The sequence below is a fragment of the Lethenteron reissneri genome, chromosome 22 (assembly GCF_015708825.2).
Source record: "Lethenteron reissneri isolate LAM-NWPU_2019-01 chromosome 22, ASM1570882v1, whole genome shotgun sequence".
Classification (NCBI taxonomy): Eukaryota; Metazoa; Chordata; class Hyperoartia; order Petromyzontiformes; family Petromyzontidae; genus Lethenteron; species Lethenteron reissneri.
This window is the reverse complement of record NC_083800.1, coordinates 599,936-606,873: the sequence shown is the minus strand read 5'-3', so window position 1 is coordinate 606,873 and position 6,938 is coordinate 599,936.

The window sequence follows — 6,938 nt, the reverse complement described above, 5'->3', positions numbered from 1 at the left end:
TTTAGGCTATACCGGGGATCTTTGTCTTTGTAAAGTGACCTGAGCTGTTCTTTCTTCTGGGCGAGGGATTTGCTCTTCTCCTGAGTCATCACAGCCCAGAGTTCACCACATCCAGGAATCGAACCGTGACTCGCGCTTTTCTGGAGTAACAGCGGATTAAGGTTCGTGCGAGACTGGTAGGGCTAGTGACAATGGTAGGGTTAATGGTACGGCTAGTGGTAGGGCTAGTGGTAGGGTTAGGGTTAGTGGTAGGGCTAGTGACAGGGCTAGTGGTAGGGTTAGTGGTAGTGCTAGTGGTAGGGTTAGTGGTAGGGCTAGTGGTAGGGTTAGGGCTAGTGGTAGGGTTAGTGGTAGGGTTAGTGGTAGGGTTAGTGGTAGGGCTAGCGGTAGGGCTAGTGGTAGGGTTAGGGCTAGTGGTAGGGTTAGTGGTAGGGTTAGTGGTAGGGTTAGTGGTAGGGATAGTGGTAGGGTTAGTGGTAGGGTTAGGGCTAGTGGTAGGGTTAGTGGTAGGGTTAGTGGTAGGGCTAGCGGTAGGGCTAGTGGTAGGGTTAGGGCTAGTGGTAGGGTTAGTGGTAGGGTTAGTGGTAGGGTTAGTGGTAGGGCTAGTGGTAGGGTTAGTGGTAGGGTTAGTGGTAGGGCTAGTGGTAGGGTTAGTGGTAGGGCTAGTTGTGGAGTCTATGTTGAACAAAGGTGTACACTGCGTGTATATGCTATACACGGAGGGGGGCGGGGTCACAGTTCCCGTGACCCCGAGTTGGGGTCACGCCGCCTGCCCAATTGCCTGCCTCATTTGAAGCATTTAGAGGTCACAATTCGTGGCTCCTTTCGAGTTTAATTGCTCCTGGGAGCGAGAGGGCGTCGCGAGTGGAGCCTGAATCTTGGGAATTGGAGACAGTTGGTCGGGAGGTGGGAGGGCGGTGGGGGCTGAAGGGGGCGACATTGAGTGGAGGCCAAACTTGTCATTGCGACTTTGCAGTATGTTAGTGTGTGTGTGTTAGTGTGTGTGTGTTAGTGTGGATGTGTGAGTGTGTGTTAGTGTGGATGTGTTAGTGTGGATGTGTGTTCGTGTGGATGGGGGAGCGGTAGTATGGGGTTAGCGCGCTGAGCTACAAACCCGCTCACGGTTAACATCAGTGATGATTATTTGAACCAGGCCTCCCTATGTTGACTCAACCTGAAATAAGTACCTGGTGCGATACGTAAACATCACCACTGAGGACACAAAGGCGGCCGAATGTGGTGTTGGCCACCTGCCTTCATAGGTACTCGCGAACAGCACTTGCCCCAAATGTATCTTGAGGCTATAGGGGGATATCTGTCTTTGTCTTGTTAGTGTGGATGTGTGTGAATGTGTGTTAGTGTGGATGTGTGTCCGTCTCTTTTAAGGACGTATGGAGAGCGGTGGTACAGTGGTTAACGTGCTATGCTACGAACCTGGCGGCTCGAGTACGATTCTCGCCCATGGCCAACATCAGTAAGGATATCTGAACTGGCCCTCGGCCTCTACTCGATGGACCCAGCCCTAAAACGAGTATCTTGTGCGGCATGTGGGGAGACAAAGGCAGCCGGGTGTTGTTTAGACCACACCACCATCTCGCGATGAAAGCACTTTCCCCAATTCCCTGCGTCGGCCACGCGGGACCGTCTTCTTATAGACTTGATGGAGGAGCTGGGTTTGTTTGGCCCCGCGCCTCTGAACATTTCCTCCACTTCCATCCTCACGTGACCAATGGCGCGCAGAGGGGACAGTGGCGGCATCGCTGGAGTCACACGAACCACGACTCGTGTCGGGAGACCTCGCTCTGAGGGTCCCGTCCTGGGCCCCTGCACCTCGCCACTCGCTAGTGAGCGAATCCCACCGCTCCTTCTCCTCTCGGAATACAGGGCACAATGATGATGGAGGGTTGCTATGGATATCCTACGCTGTACTCTCGTGGTAGTGCATTACGCCGATAATAATGTCCAAGCTGGCCTAGCAGCTTTGTGAAAAATATCGAGATAAAATAATTTAAACTGCTTCTCTGCTCGAATGAACATTGGTGCTCATCTTCTGTTTACAGCCCTGCAGAGCGAGTGGTGGAAATTCCACGTTCCTGAGGCGTGCGGGGGTGAGTCTCTCCAGGGGCCATCCACTGTTGACTTCCCACGCAAGCCGTGAATCGAACCAGCAGAGCCAGCAGTCGTTAGGAAACACTCAAGAGTCGAGCGCGTGTGATGAATCAACGAGAATGTATTGTAAAGATAAGAGTGGATGTGCGATCTTTACTTAAGTCGCGAACTACACACAACGCGAGTACACAGCAAGCAAGCGGACAACACGCCTCATGCTCCACATATCCGTCCCTCCACAGGGATACAAAGCACAAGGACATTTCTAAACGCATCCCATCAGCCACACGGCCGTGTCGTCGCCTCCCTTCTGGATGATCACATCAACAGCATCAGTCCAACTCAAGCAAAACTCGACCGGTTTCTACATTCGGTGTCTCGTCAGCAGAGGCAGGCTTAGTCAATGCGCATGTGAACTGCCCCATGTCAGCAGAGGCAGGCTTAGTCAATGCCTGTGAACTGCCCCATGTCCGCAGAGGCAGGCTTAGTCACTGCCTGTGACCTGCCCCATGTCCACAGAGGCAGGCTTAGTCACTGCCTGTGACCTGCCCCATGTCCACAGAGGCAGGCTTAGTCACTGCCTGTGACCTGCCCCATGTCCACAGAGGCAGGCTTAGTCAATGCCTGTGAACTGCCCCATGTCAGCAGAGGCAGGCTTAGTCACAGCCTGTGAACTGCCCCATGTCCACAGAGGCAGGCTTAGTCAATGCCTGTGACCTGCCCCATGTCAGCAGAGGCAGGCTTAGTCACTGCCTGTGACCTGCCCCATGTCCACAGAGGCAGGCTTAGTCAATGCATGTGACCTGCCCCATGTCCGCAGAGGCAGGCTTAGTCACTGCATGTGACCTGTCCCATGTCCGCAGAGGCAGGCTTAGTCAATGCCTGTGACCTGACCCATGTCCGCAGGGGCAGGCTTAGTCAATGCCTGTGAACTGCCCCATGTTAGCAGAGACAGGCTTAGTCAATGCATGTGACCTGCCCCATGTCCACAGAGGCAGGCTTAGTCAATGCCTGTGACCTGCCCCATTTCAGCAGAGGCAGGCTTAGTCAATGCCTGTGACCTGCCCCATGTCAGCAGAGGCAGGCTTAGTCACTGCATGTGACCTGCCCCATGTCAGCAGAGACAGGCTTAGTCACTGCATGTGACCTGCTCCATGTCAGCAGAGGCAGGCTTAGTCACTGCCTGTGACCTGCCCCATGTCCACAGAGGCAGGCTTAGTCACTGCATGTGACCTGCCCCATGTCCACAGAGGCAGGCTTAGTCACTGCATGTGACCTGTCCCATGTCCGCAGAGGCAGGCTTAGTCAATGCCTGTGACTTGACCCATGTCCGCAGGAGCAGGCTTAGTCAATGCCTGTGAACTGTCCCATGTCCGCAGAGACAGGCTTAGTCAATTCATGTGACCTGCCCCATGTCCGCAGAGGCAGGCTTAGTCAATGCCTGTGACCTGCCCCATGTCAGCAGAGGCAGGCTTAGTCACTGCATGTGACCTGCCCCATGTCAGCAGAGGCAGGCTTAGTCACTGCATGTGACCTGCCCCATGTCCACAGAGGCAGGCTTAGTCACTGCATGTGACCTGCCCCATGTCCACAGAGGCAGGCTTAGTCAATGCCTGTGACCTGCCCCATGTCCGCAGAGGCAGGCTTAGTCACTGCATGTGACCTGTCCCATGTCCGAAGAGGCAGGCTTAGTCACTGCATGTGACCTGCCCCATGTCCACAGAGGCAGGCTTAGTCACTGCATGTGACCTGCCCCATGTCCACAGAGGCAGGCTTAGTCACTGCATGTGACCTGCCCCATGTCCACAGAGGCAGGCTTAGTCACTGCATGTGACCTGCCCCATGTCCGCAGAGGCAGGCTTAGTCACTGCATGTGACCTGCCCCATGTCCACAGAGGCAGGCTTAGTCACTGCATGTGACCTGCCCCATGTCAGCAGGGGCTTGCTGAAGTCAATGAATGTGAACTGCCCGATGTGCATCGGCGAGGAGCCGCCGTGTCGGCTCTTCTGAGTCCGACGCAAGCGGTGAGGGCGCACCCCCAGGTGGCGTGTGTAGCTAAAGACTGGACGTGGGGCAGCGGTGTGCAGGAGGCGCGCTGCCTGCCCCGCGATCCCGTGACCTTCACGACGGCGCGAGCGATGAGGGCAGCACAAAGACGCGACGAGCTACGACGACCACGGCGGGGGGGGGGCGGGGGGGGCGGGGGGGGGGGGCGGGGGGGGGGCGGGGGGGGCGGGGGGGGGGCGGGGGGGTGCGCTGCTGCCGCCCGGGGAGGGAGGGAGGGGGCAGGGAGTTTTGTATCAAAATTTGGCACGGCAAAGCCCACCGAGTCGAAACCGCCGAGGTTGGTAAACATTCACCGCTAAACCGGTAACCGCCGTCAGAAACGGTAACCAGTTATCGAGAGTCATGAGCCGATAGCCGGCTCCAGTGGGAATGCTCGGCGAGCACTGGGGCGGCCACGATGGGATGTCGCAGCGGCCGTGACGGCGGCGCGTGCCCTGGGGGTGGTGGCACCACCACCAGACATGCACACGGCGCGGGGACATCTACCGCCGTCTCTCAGTCACAAGGTGCAGGGGCATCCTTGTGACCGGCTTGCTCCACCGTCTCAGCTGCCGCGCCGGGAGGTGGCAGCGGCCTTCGTGTCTCAGCTACGGAACCCCACGGGACGTGGCTCGTGTTGCCGTTCTGGTCGTCCCTGTATGTGCCGCTCACTAACCGGTACGAACCGGTTTCTCACCATTTTTGCACGCGGTTACCGGTTACAAAAACATCGCCGATTTAACAACCCCAGTTGAGCCGCACGACACTTACACAGAGTTTGGGTGACGCTACACACACAGCACGTACACGCGTTTGCGTGCCGTAGGGGATCTCCACTCGGATCGGAGATCGCAACACGAGGAGCAGAGTTGAGCCCCAAATACGAAACAAGTTAATAACTACCATCATTTCAGCACCCCCCCCCCCCCTCAAACTTCACTTGGATTAAAGTCTCGTGTTTGTATGTCTCTTTGTTTAAACATACAGTGGCTGAGCACAGGGCCCCAATGCCCAGCCCGCCAAGCGGCCAGCAACAAGCAGCACTATCGGAGTGGTTAATATAGAATAGTGAACGCGTTTCTTGAGTTGAGCACGGTTACGATGGTGATCGGAGCCGAGGCGAGAGACACGACGACGACTGTCGAAGACTGTCGAGGAAATTCAAAAGTGGAGCAGTGCGAGGTGGCCTGCAGTTTGCCGAGTGAGTGGGTGGGTGGGTGAGTGGGTGGGTGGATGAGTGGGTGGATGAGTGGGTGGGTGAGTGAGTGAGTGGGTGAGTGGGTGGGTGAGTGAGTGGATGGGTGGGTGGATGAGTGGGTGGATGAGTGGGTGGATGAGTGGGTGGATGAGTGGGTGGATGAGTGGGTGGATGAGTGGGTGGGTGAGTGAGTGGATGGGTGAGTGGGTGAGTGGGTGGATGAGTGGGTGGGTGAGTGAGTGAGTGGGTGAGTGGGTGGGTGGGTGAGTGAGTGGATGGGTGGGTGGGTGAGTGGGTGGGTGGGTGGGTGAGTGGATGGGTGGGTGAGTGAGTGGGTGGGTGGGTGAGTGAGTGAGTGAGTGGGTGGGTGGGTGGGTGAGTGAGTGGATGGGTGGGTGGGTTGGTGAGTGGGTGGGTGAGTGGATGGGTGGGTGGGTGAGTGGGTGGATTTAGTGGGTGGGTGAGTGAGTGAGTGGGTGGGTGGGTGAGTGAGTGGATGGGTGAGTGGGTGGATGAGTGGGTGGGTGAGTGAGTGGGTGAGTGGGTGGGTGGGTGAGTGGGTGGGTGGGTGGGTGGGTGAGTGAGTGAGTGAGTGGGTGGGTGGGTGAGTGAGTGAGTGGGTGGGTGAGTGAGTGAGTGGGTGAGTGAGTGGGTGGGTGAGTGAGTGGGTGGGTGAGTAGGTGGGTGGGTGAGTGAGTTAGTGGGTGGGTGAGTGATGTGGGTGGGTGAGTGGGTGTGTGGGTGGATGAGTGGATCGGTGCGTGGGTGGGTGGGTGAGTGGGTGGGTGAGTGGGTGGGTGGGTGTATGGGTGGGTGGATGGGTGGGTGGGTGAGTGAGTGGGCAAGTGAGTGGGTGGGTGGGTGAGTGAGTGAGTGGGTGGGTGGGTGGGTGAGTGGGTGAGTGGGTGGGTGGGTGAGTGGGTGGGTGGGTGAGTGGGTGGATGGGTGAGTGGGTGGGTGAGTGAGTGAGTGGGTGAGTGAATAAGGAGAGAACTTACTTCTGCTGAATGGCTCTAGTGAATCAGTGAGCAGTTACCTTGAACAGTAAACATGGTAGTAGAGGGTGATTGCTACATTGGATAAACGAAACGTCAAGTTTCTGATCGTGTCCGCGAGCACAAGTCAGATCTGAAACACGGCAGAACTGATTCTTCGGCTGTTGCCGATCATTGCTACAACTCTGTGGGCTCTCATGAAATTGTCTTTTCCGAGACCAAGGTGCTCTGCAAACCTCCTGGCTACCATCAAAGATTTGTACACGAAGCCATACAAATATACAAACACAGACATAATTTCAACCGTGATGAGGGTTACAAACTGAGTAATCATTGGAAAGATGTGATTAACCATGCAAAAAAGATGTAACTACACTTATTTGGACCATCTTATTTGACAGACAACTATTACAGGTTATTGATAAATAGCCAGTTTGTTGTTTTACCAGTTTTAGTTTTTACTTGCTTTCTTTTTTCACACTTTTGTTATGTATGCTAGGTGTTAGTTACAAACCGCACCTCTCCATAACAAAGGCTCAGTCCTTTGTTATGCAGTCTATTCTTAGTCTTAAGCCTCACCTTACCATAT